Consider the following 19,979-nt stretch of genomic DNA (forward strand, 5'->3'; position numbering starts at 1 on the left):
CATCGGAGATCGGACGCGCGTTCAATCAAGACTCAAGCCTTTTCCGGCTTTTCTCTTAATCGAATGGGGCCCACAGCTCAGCCAAGCCGAGCCATCAAGCCACGGCTCAACCCCAAGCCACGGCTCAACCCTTCAAGCCTCGGCTCGCCCGCAATCAGCCGCGGCTCCCCCCATGGTCGGCGGCTCCACCCTTCTCCTCTTCCCTCTACCACACAATTCAAATTCTTCTTACACACTTACATCCATCACCTCCCATCACTCCCCATCACTCAACCTCTTGCTTCCCCTACACTCCATTTGACATTTTCCCAACACTAATCCCCCTCCAATTTTCGGCAGCCCACATCTAGCTCCCTTAACCACACTTAGCTTGCCCTAATTGTTTCATTAAGCTCCCCGTTATAAGCCCTTGCACCATTACGCTTAATCACTTCTCCATTCTCCTTTTCTCTCAAGCCAATCTCTCTCCAAAATCCTCTCAAACTCCAGCCCACTCCCACGTTTCCGTCTAGCCCTTGCCAAGGCCGAAACCGGCCAAGATCATCGGAAAACCACCCGGTATTCCAGAAACCACCCGACCCGACTTAAACCAAAAATCACCAAACTCCCTAGCCTACATATTTTCCATCCTCTAAGTCCATTTCCGGGCTTAGATTTTTCATTCGAAGCTTCTAACGTCAGGTTCCAGCCGAAAGGAGGATCGGATCCCGTGGGTCACCCGAGTGCACGCCGGACCTCTACGCGTGCCATTTCTCCCCACGACCTTGGCGAGTCGTGCCATCACGTTCAAAGGGTTCCTCACAACCCTCACCCTCCCTCGTGAAGAGGTGGTCACGGTTCGAAGGCCGATCCACCGCGCACAACCTCCGTTCCACCCCTTTCCTTTTATCGGGTTCCGTTGGTTTTCCCCGAGTTTCTTCTCACTGTTTCGGGTGTGTTCAGGCCTTGGCACGTTCGGATTTGTTCGTGAACGTCTAGGTCTGCCCCTTAGGAGTCCAAGGAGCCCGATCTCGCACCGTGCCGTGGCCGGAGCTAGCGTGCCGACCTCATTCTTCCCGAGTTGCCGCGGCTGTCTTTCTCTCTGTCAACACCTCATTTTGGCTCACTATACCAAATTACATTATCAGCAATGATGCAAAACATGACTTGAGCAGAATACAAAGAAACGACTCAACAGAGCAGAAAATCACTATTCACCCTCAAGTCGGCGAAATCGGGCAAATGACACATACCCCTGACAGAAGGGGGTCAGCAAGCAGCAACAAAGTGACTAGAGAGCTCAACAATGTCCAAAAATCGGCATTTTCAGTATATCACACGGACGGTACTATTTTCCGATAGCTCGCTTGATTGTCAGAAGATAGCCAATATTGGACTCCAAAAATTCACTTCAATGCCAAACAGATGAAAAGTGTCCCCAAAGACATTTTGCAAATCATCTGCTTTATATAGAACAACTTTCTGTATACAGACAACTTTTTAGTGGAAGTCCAAAAATGCCGGTTTCCTTGAGAAAAGTTAATTCCAAATATCAGACGCGGCCATGCCCCACTAGCACACAGAACATGAACAATGCTTTAGATTGTCTCTTGGAAGTCACACAGACACTTCAAATGACTTCCGAGCGGCAAAACAAGCATACCCCTCTTCGGAAGAGCATAGCCGGAGACTGGTCTGATGGAATTACGGCAAACGAAGTTCATACCGCATTGCCCTAAAAACTCTAGCGGACATTCACAATCGGGAAAAACAGACAGCAAAACGCTTATCAGTTTCCCGAGTAACCTCTGAGGAGCGGAAATGGCCATTTTCAGTGGAAATGCATATCCGGAGGTCCGTTTTACAGAAACTTGATGCCGAGTGTCTATCCTACACCATGCTAGCCTTCTCAGGGCTCAACGTGGAATCGTCGGAATAAATCAAACGACTCATCTAGACCTCCCGAACAGTCCTTTAGAGGTCTCAGATACACTTTTCAAGTCCTTGGAGGTCTAATCCTGACAAACAGATATTACAGTAATCCCCGGAGTGCCCAAGCAACTCAGAAATCATCTTGAGAAATCCAGTTTCGGCCTCCTAGGACGTCTCTGGCCCCACGTTAGCATTACCAGCTTAAGGGACAATTGTTCACGTTGTCTAACAATTTATGTCAAAATGATCAACGTGAGATACAGACACAAGATGTGCTGTCAGAAGCGGACAACTTCGCTTTGGTCACCTGCAATGAGCAAAAACGGCTTCCGAGCCTCGTATGCTTCCTGGACATTTTCCCATGGAAAATGCCAATCTTGGGCTCGTTAAAACCGTTTTCTCTCGCAGATCGACAATTCGACGTTCAATTCGAACCACGAACTTCGAATGCACGACCAATCGAGACTCAAGCTTTCTCCCGGTTTCTCCTCATGGGCCGTGGGACCCACTGGCTGCCTAAGGGCAACCGCCCTTTACCCCAACAATTTCGGCATCATCCTCTCCCTCTCATGCACTCTAAGCCCAAAATATCTTTAGTCTTTCTAGTCAACACTCAAGCCATTAACTCCATCTCCATTAATGCTTCTTGGCTCTTCCTCATCAAGATAAATGGATGACATTCATCCTCATCTCCATTAGGGCAGCCGACTTTTGCTAATGAGGCCCTTAATGGTGCTTTGTTTTGCTTAATTGCTCATTAGCTTCACATATATATTGCATATTTGTCATTAAGTTAATCACTTATGATGCACACATGATCTTTCTAGTTTCTCCCTCTAGAAAATACTCTCAACTTCTTAGCAACCAGCAGCAAGCAAATCACTCCATGAAAACCGAAAACCAAGCCAAAGATCCTTAGAGTTTAGGTCGGAATCCATAGCGGGCACTATTCCGACTTATGTCCAAAATTCCTCAAACTTCATGGACCACATGTTTCGAACCCAAGGATTCCAATTCTGAACTCAGTTTTTCAGTTTGAAGTCATTTGCTCATCGTTTTGGGTCATTTTAGTCATTTCGGGTGAAATTCGAACTCTCGGGTGAACAGTAACCCGTCATCAGCGTCACCGAGCACACCAGCGTCCGTCACCGAGCACGCCCGTGCCCGTCACCAACGCCCGTCACCAGCGCCCGTCACCAGCGCCCGTCATCAGCGTCACCAGCGCCCGTCATCAGCGTCACCAGCGCCCATCACCAGCGCTCGTCATCGAGCACACCAGCGCCCGTCACCATACACGCGCGCGCCTGTCTCCAGCGCCCGTCACCAGCGCCCGTCACCAGCGCCACCAGCGCTCGTCATCGAGCACACCAGCGCCCGTCACCATACACGCGCGCGCCTGTCTTCAGCGCCCGTCACCAGCGCCCGTCACCAGCGTCCGTCATCGAGCACGCCCGTGCCCGTCAACAGCGCCCGTCACCATACATGCGCGCGCCCGTCTTCAGCGCCCGTCACCACCGTCACCAACGCCCGTCATCAGCGTCACCAGCGCCTGTCACCGTGCCTGCCAACACCCGTCATCGTGCCCGACGCCCGTCATCGCGCTTGACCGTGCTCGTGCACGTCCACCCTTGCACCTGAATACTTTTTCAAGGGTTCCACCGAGTCACCCGACTCTCAAACACTTCCTCTACTCTTTCCTCGTATCCCGAGGCAAGGTAAAACATTCTCGACCTAGAGGAGTTAGGGCTTTTCATATTTTTGCATGGCTATGGAGTATTATGGTGTTTTATTCATGTTTAACTTGCAAGATTCAATTTTTATGCAATTTTATGTTATATTATACATGTGTACTACCTTATAACTTGCTAGCATGTCGGAAAAAGGTTTGGATCGTCGTAAGGAAGACTATCCCGACCCGGGAATGGCAAACTAACTCTCGGCCAAGTCTCTAAATGAGAGGGTTGAGACCTAAATTGCTCTTTTCGGGTTAAGATCGGTCTCCTTAGCCGATCCAAGTTAGTTTCCGAGCTTGTTTTGTTATTCTTGCACGCATGAAGCCGATGTTATTTTATCTATTCCCTAACTAACATGTTTGTGAATGTTTATATGTTTAAATGAGTTAAGCAAATCATGATAACACCGGCTTTTTGTTAAAAAGAAGTGTTATTCATCACGGTTGATGCTTGAGCATGCGAAAAATAATTAAACCGCGGCTAGGAAATCATTTGTGACTCGAATTGAGCCATGAGAACTTTCGGCCACCTTTGATAAGATGAAGCCAAGGGCTTCTTGGCCTTCCTTGGATCAAGAATGATTTCCTTATCTCGAGTTTAATTTGTTTATCGGATTGTGTGAATTTTTAATTTCAATGTCTTTACGATTCCTATGTTAAAGTACCGTTTAAAGACTCTTTTAAAATAAACGTGCATGGATTCATGTATCGAGGACTCATTCGGATCCATTCGGTTATAAGGATATTGTCGGTTATTCAACCGAATTATCCTTGATCATCATGGATTCATTTTGGTCGTCGAATCACGAATCGTGTTCTTAATTAATGCATTCGGCAATAACCTTAAGCATTAATTCTACGAATGGGTTAATCGGGACGTTCACACGGTTAATTCATTCAATCTGATAAAGTTTACACGAATTGGCCATTAACTGATAATTCGCGTCGACGAGTTGTCAAATGACGTTGGTGCCCTTTTCAAACTTATCAATTTCAAAACTCGAAATGCGCGGTCCGATGTAGCATGGACGTCTGAAAAGGGCTTCTGCGTCTCAACTTGAGTTTTTACCTGATCCAGGTAGCTCAGGTCAGGATACAGAAGATCTTTGTAGATCACTTCCGGGTAGATCGACCGGTTCTTTGGCTTTTTCGGGGTTCTCACACAACCCTGAACGATCCAGGGATTTGGTTGACACCGGCTACAGGCCGAGGTAGCCCGCACTGCGATGTTTCCCCTTTTCTGAAAACAATTTTCAAATAAAGGGCAAAATCGTCTTTTCACAATTCAGCGACACTCTTAGGGTTAGCATGACAAAAACACTACAGTACGGGATAAGAACGGGCTACTTGTTCTGGTGCAGGTTCATCTGCATAGCCTTTTCTTATCCAACTGATGAGTTTCTGTCATCCTAACATAAACTTGGGTAACTAAAATGGTTATCTCTGTCAGAAAACATGCAAAATGCTGATTAACCTTTCACTCGACCTAACCAAACACTAGATAATGGTTAGGAGGAATTCTAGATTCCAAATCTAGAGTCAAAACACAAGTTTGGCTAATTCAGTGAAAATTCAGTGTCACAATACAGAACAACTGTAAAAGCAATCCACACACATGAGATTTGACTCTCATTTTCAAGTTTCAAACCAAAGCCGAATGCTAAAACATTGGCACATGTTTGATTGTTTAGCATATGGCATTTGCTTGCAAAAACACCCCTGGGTTAATAATCTGTTAATTCACGTAAATGCGACAATAACAAACACATTGTCTGTTATTTAGATGTTGCGTGTTATCTTTCCGCACCCGTTTGCCATGCGGGTCGAGCCTGATCCCTAGGCCGAATAATATTAGGGTTCAACGCCCTAATCATCGAGCACAGGGTCCAACACCCAAATCATCACTCATAGGGTCCAACGCCCTATTCAGTGAGAGCGTGCATTGAATTTCAGTTATTCGGTCTTTTCCCTAAACTCACGGTGAGTTAGAGTAGAATAATAACCGAACGCGAAACGACTGGAATTCGACCCTTTTGTAATTTGTATTTATTGTTTTCGAGAGCATTGTAAGGATTTTATTTTGTACATTTATTCTGTAAGAATTTCAGCAGGTGAGCGAACGGTCCGAGAGTCGAATTAATCGAATCGGTCTAATGCTTGCCCAGATACAAGTAAATCCAAGAACTCGCGGTCCTGGTTCACGCAGGGATTCAACCTCCATGGTTCGATGAACTGTAACGCAAGATTGTGAACCAACTCCCCGACATACGGGCTTACTTCTCTCTCGGCTTCTCAACCGACATCGTTTGGTTCATCGAATCTCCGGTGTCAAAACGTGCGAGCTGAGTGCAGCTTAATTCATGCGGTAAATCATAAAACATGCAAGCCTAGCAAACCAGAGTACCGAAAGGGCGTGCGGGATATAGGCCCGCACGTAACATGAACCCCCGAACACGGATTTTCCGGTTCCGCACAGATCAATGCCTTAACGACAAACTAGGTATTCCATACCCCTAGACCCGGGTAACTTATCCGCCCTCGACCTTCGGATCGTAAAATGATAAGTGGCGACTCCTTCTCTCACGCGTGTCCGTCACGCGTCCCCACGGGAAGGTGAACACTCCCAAGCCGCACGATCCAAAAGCGCGCAATGCGGGCCCCAACGAGAGTTCACATTCGGGTCCGTACAGCTTGGCGACTCCACTGGGGATATACTTAGTGGGTTCAGGCTCGATTCGCTTGCTTGCTTGCATGTTCATTTACCGCTTCCCCAATTTTTTTCGCTTATCTACTTTATGCACATTTACTTTTCTACACTTGCATTGCATCATCCTAGTGGATTTAGGTACCTCGCTTGAAATCCCACGGGCACCGATTTAGGAAGCTAGGTTAGTCAGAGGTTCCGAGTAAGGGAACGAATCGAGTCGGCTCTGCCACCGAACCGGCCCCCAAAGATCCTCGCTCGATTTCAAGGAATTGACACCCTTGAATCGGGAGCCCCCATCCCTAGTTAGTGGTTGTCCTAGTAGAGCACAAACCATGCATAAACAGGGACCGTCATGCTGGACCAAAATTTGCCTTCACGCCGCCAACCGACCCAAAAGTTGAGTCTTTGAGTCGGCTCGTAGTTTTTCTTTTTAGGCGAGCCTTTTATTGTTTTTACTGAATAAGTGTTGTATAATGTAAAGAACTCGTGTTATAGTTTATTTTCCCTGCACCGCACTGCATGCATATTTTCAAAACAAACTAGGACATTGCATCAGTTTGTTTATAAACATTAAACCGACATCTTTTCCATTTAGGTAAGAATGGATCGCTCGCGTCCCTGTCCTAGGCTTGATATCATCATCACACCATCTGCGGACATTACTCGCCTTTGGAACACATTCCGCCCAGTGGACCGTGCATTCCTCCGGCTCATCGTAGGAGACTTGCCATTACTCGCTGATTCTCCCATCGATTGGACCCTACTCAGAACTACCATTAGTTTTTGGGACATTCAGCGAGCCGTTTTCAGCTTTCATGGGACAGAATTAGCCCCTATAGTAGAGGAATACGCGACACTCCTTCAGCGGTCTACACCGATTCACGACATCGTGGTGCCTAACCAGTTTGCCACGATACAGAACAGACTAGCCATCCTTTTAGGTCTCCGCAACGAAGAAATTCGTTGCGAGCTTCAGTATGGAGGGGAGCACAGCATTAGGACTACATGGCTCATAGATTTCATACAGGCCCGTGCTCTGAATGCCACGGGAGAGTCCTACCAACGTGACGCTTGTCACGGGTTTCTTTTGCCCATCTTCGGGACAATGTTGTTCCCGTATTCGTCGAACCTCACTGACGGGGCACTTGCTCAGGTCATCCTCCAAGTGGTAGGAGGCCATAGTTATGTGGAAGCCGTTTTGGCCGAGACCATTCGGTCTCTTGACTATGTACGAGAGAATCGACGAGGCAGGATGAGAGGATCCCCACATCTACTTCAGATTTGGCTTCTAGCACACATCAGGCCGTTCGGCTTGTCCCATCCTTTTCCATGTATCACCGACGAGCGCTCACTCATCGCTCGTCTACTTCATGTGTTTCGACCCTCCGACCGTAACTACACCGACTGGATGCAGTTTATGGAAGAGCTCACCCCAGCACAGTTTTTATGGACTACACGTTGGAATCTTGGCGGTCCCATGATCATTGGATGTCCTTCAATTATAGGACTTCCCTTAATCAGTCATTTAGGGAGCACACTTATCTTTCCAGCCCGAGTCATCAGACAACTCGTTGGACTACAAGATATTCCTATAGAGGCAAATCGCACTTCACACCGTTTCAGGGGGCAAACACCACAATTTCACTCCCGGATAGGATTCTACGGGTTAGAGAGGTCCGACGCTTATGGAGCACGCGCATCGTTCAGGAACTGTACTTCCCGGAGCATCCCACTGACGAGGAGCGAGCTTTCTCATCTATAGCAGCGTATGTGATGCAGTTCCATCCGTATGGATTCGCACCTGTTCGTCGGCTACGCATGCCACAGATGCTGCAGACACTGCAGGCAGACATTCCAGACGCAGAGAGCTCAGTCCAAGGAGCCATGCACACAGAGCTGCAAGTCATTAGAGCAGAGCGAGATCGACTCCGCTGTGAGCTTGTGGATATTCGTGCAGAACTCACTGATCACAGAGAACTTCAGAGCGAGTTGGCTCAAACTCGTGCACGCGTAGCGAGCCAAGACAGGGAGATAGCGCGTTTGAGCGCTACGTTGGATCGAGCGCAGGCAAGAGCGCGCAGGATCTCCCATCCTTGAGCTCAGTTGCTGAGCGTTTTTGCCTGTACAGGACCCGCGTAGCGCTCACTCAGCTACGGGTTGTAACAGTTGTCGGTTTAATGTTTATGTTTCCTTTCCAAATAGACTGCCTTTGTAAATTATGAAACGTGAATCAAACTAATGTGATGGCATTAGTGTTTTTAAACTCATACATCTCATGCATTCATACATTGTCATTTACATCTTGAAGATGGTCAACACACAACAATTACACTTATACACTTACACATACATCTAGGTACTAACAACTGGCGTCGCATCGATATCTTACTCGTGCACGCGGAAGAATGGCCGAAGAGCAACAACCCGTTATCTCGGAGCAAGACGCGCCACCAATGCCGGCACACTCCCTTCCGCAAGACACGCACGTGATGTCATCTCCAGCATCTATAGCGTATTCAGGTTTTCTTCCAACGCACCTCCCTTCTCCTGCACAGACACCATCCAATGTTGTCGATCCCGTGCGTTTCGCCACACTCGAAGGGACGGTTAATCAGTTGGCTGCCAACATGAATACCAATATGATAGAGCTCATGGCTATGCTTCGGGATCAAAACCGAGCTTCCTCGAGCCACACTCCACCTCCTGAACGCAGGACAACCGTTCACCTGAATCCGATCGACCCGCCTATTTATGTGACGGATAGCGAAGATATGTCTTTTTCAGCAATGACATATCTGCTGATAGTCAGTCCAGTCAGTGATCCTATGCCACCACCACCGACTCCTACATCGGTACCGTTTCCACCCGCGGCGTTCTTATCAACAGATCTCGCAATGCTCACTTTGCCGCCGCTCATCATACCTACTCAACCTCCAATTTACACCGTTCCACCACCGACGGTTCCTCGATCGCGATCACACAAATCCCTGCTCCCACTGCGGAACCTTTTTCCTTCCAAGCTCCACAAACCCAAATGAGCTTTTCCTACCAAACTCCACCACCCCTAAATATTCCCCCCACTGAACCAGGCACGCCTACTCATGCCGCTCCTGCAGTTCTACCGACAAACATTCCTCCTGAAAATGAACAGGAGAAAAGAATGAAAAGAATGGAGGAAACCATTCGAGCCCTCCAAGCAGGCACGTCCCGTCCTGACTTCGGTGAATGTGACTAGAATCTCTTTCCGGGCTTGCATGAAGTGTTTATATGGTTTAAGGGTTCGGGATGCATGAAAGCTCACGTTTTTCTTTCGGATCTATGCCTCCCATGCATTTTCATGCAATGTGCGTACGTTATATCTACTTGTATGATCGTGCCATGTCCATATGATGTGTGAGCTCGCGTGCCACGGTGGGAATGGGCTCGGTTCCGGACGGGAGAGGTTCCCTTGGCCACTGTTGAGCCACGGGACTCACGGCCTAGTCTCTAGGGAGAGACCCGTGAGCTCCCTTGGCTTGCCTGGGGCTAGGGTGCTCTCTCTTTTCCCGAAAAGAGTTGATTCCTACGTCTCTTCACCGTTAATCACATATGGCATGATGGCATGACGGGAAAAGACCCGAATCGGGGCCGGAGAAACTCTCCCGACCCGTGTGAGCCATGGAAGCTCACGGCCTTCCTTGAAGGAATGTGGCCGAGAGCTTCCTTGGACCACACGAGTCCGGGAAGTCTTCTTCCACCCCGAGTCGGGCCGATTCCCATGTTTTCATCCATTTCGTTATTAGTTGAATCGATGCCGTGTTGTTGTTTCCATTCAAACGTATCGTTCGTGCGTGTTTTGTATGATTTCATGCGATTATGACCATGGCTAAACGTGATTAAATGAAGGGAATAATACGGGATCAAGGAAGAAGAGCTTGAGAAGGGTTCGGCCATGCCAAGGAACCCATGGCCATCCCCTTTGCAATAGGGGCCGTGAGGCTCCTTGGTGTGCCCGAAGCCTTCGGGCTCTCCTTTCCTCGAGGCCGCATGATTCCCGCGCACCACCCTTAATCCTATCGTGAAATTGGATAAAATTGTTTGTTGATTTCGTGAATACGATGTTTTGAATGTCTTGTGTGTTTATTTGTGTAAATCGGTGTTACGTTAATGTCAATCTAATAAAACATATGTCATCCTCATGTGTATGTCGTTCGTTGCATGCAAGGGCTGATTAGGAACGACATGAAAGACCCACCGAAACTCGAATCGGGTCAAGGAGTATTCGGCCATTCACCCTCAAAGGGGTGGCCAAGTCATCCGTGACCTCCTTGGAGTCTCGGTTGATCTCTCCTTCGTTCCAAAACCGATCCTTGGAATTGTTCGTGATTACACTTCCTTTTAATCGTTGCCTACGCGTTCATTACTTGTTAGACATGTTATAATCCGGATGTCAACCGTCAAAATCGTAATCGCAACATGGTATAATAAATATTGAAGAATCTCACAAACGGGCAAAGGGAACGTACCACTCGGCTAATTAAATCACTTGGGCTAAACAATTGGGCAAATCGATTGATAAATTGATGAACGCATCAATGATTTATGGAATGGCGAGAATGCCCTTTTCCATTAAAAGCTCACAATTTCAAAATACCGGACACGTAACACGAATAGAGTTGATGTCTAACGAGTACTCACATGTTATGACTCGAGTTCGGACCCGATTTGAGGCGGCTCGAGTCAAGGCGCGCGAGTCCTTCTTAGACTCCTTCGTGTGACACGATCTCTAATTTATATCCGAATAATCGCAATTTTATCATCCAAGGGCATAATCGTCATTCCGCGATTCACCGATACCCTAGGCGTTAGGGAGTCGGAAACACCTCGATCCATGAACGAAAAAGGGCAACCCGTTCGGGTGCAAGTTTCATTTGCACGGCCCATTTCATTCACTTTCGGTGTTTCTATCCCCCTATCGTAGATTCAGTGGTGAACATTTTATTTCAGTTGTAAAACGTGAAGAACCGAATTAATCACGCACCCGACCTAAATAAACATTCGATAATGGATAGGCGGAATATTAGATTCCAATTTAGAGTCAAAACACAAGTTTGGTTAATTCGGTGAAACCACAGTGACGCTAAACCGAATGAAAGTTCTAAAACAAATCCACCCATGTAATCGGCTCAGAACCATACTCTAGTCCACCACCTATGTTTGCCTAGGATAGACACATTGTTTGCTAATCAACCCCGGTTAATAACCGATTAAATCACGTACATTCGGCTTAATATACAACTTGTCTGTATTTATCTGTATTTGTCAGTTCTTGTCTGTCTTTCATCAGTTTTATCAGTTTTCTTTTGTTTTCCATTTGTTTTTGCTGATTTGTTGCGGTTCGGGTCTGAGCCCATAGATTACGTGTTGCACGGGGTCCAACGCCCCAAATCACCAAACACGAGGTCCAACGCCTCCTGATTCACTGAGCGCGTGCGACCCGAGTGCGAAATGGGATCTAGTCTCGAGTCACCATCACACTCCAAATATGGCCTATGTGGAAGGCAATTTGGATTGGATGTGTGAAACGTGTTTAGATATCACCCGGGAGCTCGATCGGTCCAACGGTTACAGTGGGAACTAATCGGTTCTCCTGCAAACCGTCGATTCCATTGGACCCGACCCTCGGTTCTCTGAGCCCGTGTTGCCTTAATTTATTTATTGGTCATTCAAAACACACGGTGAGCTGGAGCGGAATATTGGCCCAATGCAAACCAATCGGGATCCATTTACTTTATTCAGTTGTATTCTGTAATTATTCGAGTGTATATTGTGAGGACCTTATTTGCGCATCTATTCATTCATTTGTAAGGATCCCCGATCGGCAAGCGAGAGGTCCGAGTGTCCAATTGGTTAAGTTGGTCTATCATCACCGAAGGATGAGCAAGCTTGAACAATCGTGGTCTCGGTTCGCGTAGGGAATCGACCGCCTTGGTCCGATGAACTGTAACAATAAGATAGTGAACCGATCCCTTGACATGCGAGCCTACTCACCTTTCGGGTTCTTGGCCCAACTCAATCAATTCATCGATTTTACGGTGTCAAAACGGACGAGTCAACTGCAATCCTGAATCACGCGGTAAATGAATAAAATGGCAAGCCTAGCAAGCTAGAGTACCGAAAGGGCGTACGGGATATAGGCCCGCACGTAATAGAACCCCCGAATTCGAAATTTTCGGTTCCGTACGACAATTGCCTTAGCATTTAGGTGTACCCCGTACCCCTAGACCCGGGTAACTTGCCAGGCCCTCGACCTTCGGGTCGTAAAATGGCAAGTGGCGACTTCTTCTCACGTGCGTCCATCGCGCGTCCCCGGGAAGGTGGACCCTCCCAAGCCGCATTGCATAGGCTTCGCGCATGCGTGCCCTGACGAGATGAAATTCGGGTGCCCACAAAATGATTGGTGAGTGCGATTAAAATCCTTTCATGCTTTACCATCAAAAGGATATGCCATAAATCCATATTAACAATGATTGGAAAGATTCCATGTCATGTGGTGAGAGGTTTTCTCCGATTTTAATAGTCGTTGAAGTCTAGGAGTTAATGGCAAGTATCGAAGCACCTTATAAGGTTCCACTTGCCATGTCAATACCTTCTTGATTTATACTGCAAGTACTCACATGCCGGGCACGATATCTTATTAGCCTGATCTTTGTAAAAAAATTATTAGCACAAGCATGTATCTTCTTGTGACCAAGCCCAATGTTTGTCACCATCTTCTTCAAACTATAAAAGTTACTTCTTAAGTTTGCATCGTTTGGCAACATATCATTAATAATTGAAAGGATAAGCTAGTAGAACCTCTCGCTTATATTGAACTCCGACTTACAAATCAATAGTTGCAACACAGCAGATATCATGATATGTTTTTTGCAACCATCCCAAAAAGATTCTTCTGCATTCTTCAATAAGCATTTAATTTTGCTACCTCAGCATTTGGTTCATTTTCAATATCCATTTGATCAGTTCCTTTTGTAAACTGATTGGAGTCATGACCCAACACATCAACCACCAAGCTTCTGTATGAATTCTCATTACCTATTTGCAGCACACTACTATTCCCACTTGCACTAGCAAAAGGTTCTTCAAAACCATCCAACTTGAATCCTTTTTTAAAGCCTTTCTTAAAAAGGTGCATGCAAATAGTGGCATGGTTATGGAAAAATAAGTTCCTATGTATGGCACAAGGACATTTTATCATTCACCAATTAACAACTTGAGAAAATGCCCTGTCAATAAAATTTTGCACACTTAATTTGAATTCCTCACTTATAAAACCGTTTGCAATCCAATCGACAGTAAATCCAACTATAGTCACCAGCCATAGATTTTGTGGCAAGATCAAGTTACAACGAAAAAGCTTAATTCGAAGTTTTTCAATGAACATTATAGGTCCTAATCAATCAACTAATGCTACCATATCAATTTTTTAACCCAAATCAACTAAGATCGGTATTAGCAAAAATCAACCTCTATTGATCAAAAGGTAATTTTTTTCGGTTACATGGAGTCCCATGGATCTAATACAATGAAGTAGAAATCATAACAGCTAATATAGAGGTACAAATAGTCTTTCTAGGTATGAAACATAGTCAAATGATTTTTTTTCTTTTACAAGGGAGGCTCATGGGCTTAATGCATTGAAATAGAAATCCTAAATATCTAATAAAGGGGCACAGATAGTCCCACTGAGTATCGAACCTGAAACCTCTTGGTCACCAGGCGAGGGGTGCACCACTATGCTATTCCCTCTCTTGATAGTCAAATGATATTTAATTCATCTATGGAGCAAAGAACATTAATAAATTAATAAAAAAAAAGGAAAACAACAAAAGTTCATCTTAATTCATCAGGTTCAAATAGGAGCAAACTGACTCGACTGGGAGGGGAGAGACAGCCCTGGATCGGCAACAATATGCTAATTATCAGTTAATCAGCAAGATTCCATATTTTAGAACCAGACAGATTAATGGTGCTTGGAAATGAAATATATCAAGGCAATAAATGAAAGTCCTACCCGAAGCAAGCAATGCTAGAAAGTTTCAACAGTGACAGAGATCGATCCCTCCCCCGTAGGCCCAACAAAATGGGCTGGACCGACCCAGCCCAATAACTTAATGGTCTAGGCTAGGCCGATAGGATAATAGGCCTCGAAACCACAAGATTCAATTCAAGTTTTAAAAGACTCCTGTCATTCCAAGTTTGAAAGTCAAAAATACATTCAAGCACGAAAGCCTAATAAGAAAAGCATAAATAGAGTCCAACCATCACCATAAAATATTACCACATAACATTACACATTTGACCTCAAGTCAACAAGTTGGTTTCACTTTCAGCTCGACCTTTCCAAGATCCAAGTCCAAACTCCAAAAACCCCAAACATGAAACACGAAATATGAATTATCAATGTCCAAGTCAAAGTGCAAACTGCAACACATTCTTAAGAAAGTCCAAACACCACCTAATATGAATGACACCGTAAAATAACAAGTCTGGGCTCTACTACTAGTCTACTTTGACAATTCAACTTCCACGAATCTCTTATCTCCTTCACCGATCACCAAGGAGGACTGGAGGACAAGTATGAGCAAGACCAAGACCTTGTCAATAACAAAATCAAATTATTTTAGGAGGAAAAAAAATCATTGAATTCAAAAGGGAAAGTATCTTATAAGTTACACCTCCAAATTATGAAACCACATTAGATCCTTGCATGGAGAAAGCCACATTATTTGTAGGTGAATTTAAAACATTCTCTGTGTACTCTTAGAACTTCTCAATGGCCTTGACTAGATCTATAATAAAAAAAAATAAAGAAATGAAAGAATTATTGTCCCAATCATAAGCTATAATGAAGCTATAGAATATAGTAAAACTAAGAATTACCTTACTCTCCATGAATCCAATCTCTTAAACAAAACAATGCTTTAGCATTCTTACTCTTAATCGAACTTCAAAAGTGATCAATGAAACAACCTCTACAACTAAATGCGGATTTTGAGGTAACCGTGGTTATAGGAATACATAAAATATCCAGAGTCATGGAACCAACGGCCGAATAACGAGGGCTATTCTTCCACCAATATCGCAAAACATCAATTTCCTGGTCCTCTTAATTCTCTTCTCCTCTAAATAGGTCTCCAACTCCGACTTTTGCACTCCAGTACATATCCAGAGTCATGGAACCAACGGCCTAATAATGAGGGCTATTCTTCCACCAATATCGCAAAACATCAATTTCCTGGTCCTCTTAATTCTCTTCTCCTCTAAATAGGTCTCCAACTCCGACTTTTGCACTCTAGTACTTAATTTACTTGCGGTAGCAAAATCCTTCATTGAAGTTAGAAATGCAAAGTAAGACATTGAATAATTATAACTAACCAATGATATTTGGAAATTTACATAATATTATATAAAAGATTTACCATACCGTAAAGAAAGTTTAGTTTTCCAATTGTAATTCGTCGCTCTCTTGAAGTTCAACTTGCTTTTCTGAGGAGAAAAAGAAGATGAACCGAAAGTAGAGGAAGACCGATGCAAGTATTCATCAAAGAGATCGAACAACCTTCTACAGACTTTTATAATATGAGCTTGTGCATCGCTTCCATAAAGCCTTTTATATGCCCACTCCACAAACTCAAACTTGTACCGTGTATCCAAAACAACTGTTATGGCCAATGTCTCATTAAAATTGGACCAATACTTTTGGAATTTTCCATTCATCCGATTGGCCATTATCTTGAAAGAGTAATCATCACCTTCACATTCCATTTTCAAACTATGATAAATCAAAACCACCAAACGGAAGAACAAGTTTGAAGTTGGGTACTTCGTTCCAGTGAATAAGCAAGTCAAATCATAGAAAGAACTCAAGAACTTGCATAATCTTTTAGCTCTTTCCCATTCCAACACATCTGGGCAACATATATAACTAGAATCACTCATTGCCAAACTGACTAGAAGCCATAATTTGATGAATAAAATAGCACGGGCTTTCGTTTATTAAATTTCTGTAACAAGACAAAGTCACGAATTAATTCTTGTTGCAGTGGAAAGGATACATTATTTTACCTTCAAGATCTTGGTTTTGAGCCCCTGCATCAGCTAAAACAGTGACAAATCAGTGATAGAAACATGTTGGGTTAGAAAAGTCCGTCACGAATCCATCACTGTTCTGGAACAGATAATATCTTTTCTTTTCACTGAAATAGATAATATCACTGAAGCCTGTTTTTCTTGTAGTGACTACAAGAAAGACACCAATTAGTGACAAATTACAATAGAATAAAATAATTATAGAATTCGTTTATGAAATTCTTGTTTGGAGACTAACACGATATATACCTCCAACTTGTATATTATTTTGCATCTAAAACAGCGTATTAATTTAATACTTTAAAATATGCATATTTGTACTGCAGTTACTAGCAATAAATAGTAATTATCTTTGGCCTCTAAGCATGAACTTTTTGAAACTAATCCTTTAGAGGCAAATAATTTTTCTATTTTACTCATCTTGTTGTAGTTATAACTACTCCATATTTATTGACTGAAAGTATTAAAAATTGATGATCACTATATTTGGGCTCCTCACCTAAGTAAGTCTCTATGCTTGCTCCCATTAATATGTTTATGGCAAAATTTTCCAAAATCATGCGAAAATTATGATTTTTGTGAGATCATGTATACATCCAAATCTAATTAAGTCCGTAAATATATGAGTACCCAGCAAGATTTTTTTTTTGTGAAATATTAATCATATTTCAAAAAAAATCTTGCGATGACCAAATTTTTTCAATTTCAATTTCAATTTCAAATTTGTAAAAATCTATTACTATTATTTAAGGGAAAAGTGACAGTTGTAACCATTTTTGTAATTTGCCTAAACTAAGCATATGAAAATTACAAAAAATTGCAAAAATAGTCCTCAACAAAAATTGTAGAACTAACCCCACCCTCCCCACGACTCTCCCATTTAGTTTCCACCATTCTCCAGTTAGTTACCACATCCTCGACCAACAGAAAATTATCAAAATCCTCCAGGTACTCAAACCTCCTCTACCATTAGCAACCACTCAAGGACCTCGCCGCCCTCCTCTCTCGCTTTCTCTCTCCGGCGTCGTTACACTACTTGGCCGTAATTCATACCCTTACGTCTTTCCCTTCTCTCTCTTTGAAATTTCGGCTAAAGTTAAAGTTGGGTTGTACAATTGGAAATCTCTTTCTAATATTTTTCTATTTGTGCAAGAAAAAAAGAAAAAGAAAAAGAAAAAAGAAGAACTAGCAACAGTTTGGAAAGGACAGCAGCAGATTTAGCACGAGCTCGAGCGGCCATCTACATCAATGTTTGTCAATCTGTGCAATTTTCGTTCGTTTGGAGGTCTTCTCTATTTGATTGTTAACCTGTTTTGGGCGATCAAGCCCTTTGTAATGCTTTCGCGCAATTTGATATGTTTTCTTTCATAGTATATCAGATGAATCAATTATCTGTTTGGGCTAAATTTTCTTGACAACTTATTACATCAGATGTGCTTGCTTAATCATTTTTCACTATTACTTGGAACAGAGTGATGGTGGTGACGATTCCAAGTGAGTCCTTGAACACGAATATCTCGTGAAGAAAGATGAGCCTTACGGACTTTCTTTGGTTTTTATAGATTCGGGGTTGGCTTTCTACCATTCGAGATCAATTTTTTGTTGTAAAATCAAAGATTTCAAAGTGCGTCCCTAGCCTTTTAGTTTTTGTTGTTCTCCAATACTTACCGTTGCGTTTAACTTTCTGTCTTTTATATTTACCAAAAATGTGCTCTGGACGTGAGAAGATGCAAAAAGCATCATCGATGTATAAATTTCTCATTTATGACTTTGATTTACTTGATTTATAATTAAAATTTTTGTTTAGTGTTCTTTTTTCTTGATCATGAATGTAGAGATGAGTTCATTAATAAAATGTTCGAAATGAATGATAACATAAGATCAGTCTGCATGTAATGTTTGTTTACTGGAAGTTATTCAACTTTGGATTTGTGATACAGTAATTTGAATTGAGTGAATAATTCAATCTTCTAACAAAATTTTTTTTTTAAAAAGACAGAATTGAGCCAACTTATGTATTGGTTAATTAAGCAAGTTCCTCTTCCTAACAAAGACAAATATAACTCAGTTCAATAGCAAAAAAATATTTAGAAACTTACCACCACACTTAATAAAGAGCAGTTGGTCGACCCGAAGGATCAGTTCAATGCAATCACATGAATAAAAACGATTACATCAGTCTCAAAGAGATGAGACAGGTACCCCATTCCATAACCCTCTAATTTGTTTTATTTCTTTGCTTTTGATCGTTCACCTTTTGATGCTTTCAAATTTAACTCACCGATCTCTTCCTTTATGTTATCCAAGTGTTTGAAATTTTGAATTACATCCCCTCCTGTCAAATAAACAATGGTTTTGTTTAGTGTATTGAAGCTGAATAATAAACAATGGTTTTCCAAGTGTCTAATATCACTCCTTCTCTGCTCTATTATACCCGATGAGGTAAAACAAAATTTATGCCTCAACCAGTCCTGGTTTGCTCTCCCATATTATGGTTGTATGAATTTGATAAGATTATTTTCCTTCGCATTTTTCGCAGATGGGAATTCTGTTGAATTTTATTAAGTGGATGCTAGGTATGTTGTGCCCATAAATAAAAGTTCAGTTCAAGATGAATGGTAACATTTAAGAATGACTATTCATTGCATCTTAAGAACCGAAGATTTAGTTTCATGCACGGTATAATTATACTACTTTTGCTTTTGGTTCCTTTTCAATAGCCTCCCAAGTCAAATTTATGGCGTTAAAATGTCTTGGCAAGAAGAAACTAGCCAAAGTATCGTACAACAATAAGTGATCAATATATGATCCGACATCTAAACTATAATATGTTATCCAAAAAGATAGAGGAAAATGTCAGATAAATCCACCATTGAATTGTCTTAGTTAGACGGTCATTCAAGTGTAAGGGAAACCATGCACGAGACATTTGTTTTACCCAACCGGATGTTTCATAGTATCCTTTGCTTTCTTATGTTTAGTGTCGCTAATAAGATTTCTCATATCTTAGTGGTCAGATACACTGCCAATTATTGTTCGGATTTGCAGGTAGGGGACGACTGGAAGTTGACTTTAGGAGACGATATTGCCACTGCTGTTTACCAAATCTTAGCAAGAATTTAGCATAGTCTCCAAAAATGCAACATATTCACTATGATTTTCAATATTCGTTTGGCATGATGGTAATGTGGGTTTCTTTCAATTGCATCCTCTGCCAAATTGATGTATGCATCATTACATTATTCTTTCTCTGCTTCCCTATAATAATCTGAACCTTAGTAGTATAAATAGCTTTCAATCGGTTTTTCTCCTGCATTAATCAACCTTAAGTAGATGATCCACAATGACTATATTGCCATCTTCACTCTTTGTATCTGAGTAGTTGTCATGGGAAAATATTCCGGGAGACTAAGGATTCTATTAGCTTGTTGTTTGTTAAAAAGGCAAGATGCATAAACCATCACCTTCTTGATATTTGCAGACCATGAAACTCTGATT

Source organism: Punica granatum, chromosome 6 (assembly GCF_007655135.1).
Source record: "Punica granatum isolate Tunisia-2019 chromosome 6, ASM765513v2, whole genome shotgun sequence".
In the NCBI taxonomy this organism is placed as follows: domain Eukaryota; kingdom Viridiplantae; phylum Streptophyta; class Magnoliopsida; order Myrtales; family Lythraceae; genus Punica; species Punica granatum.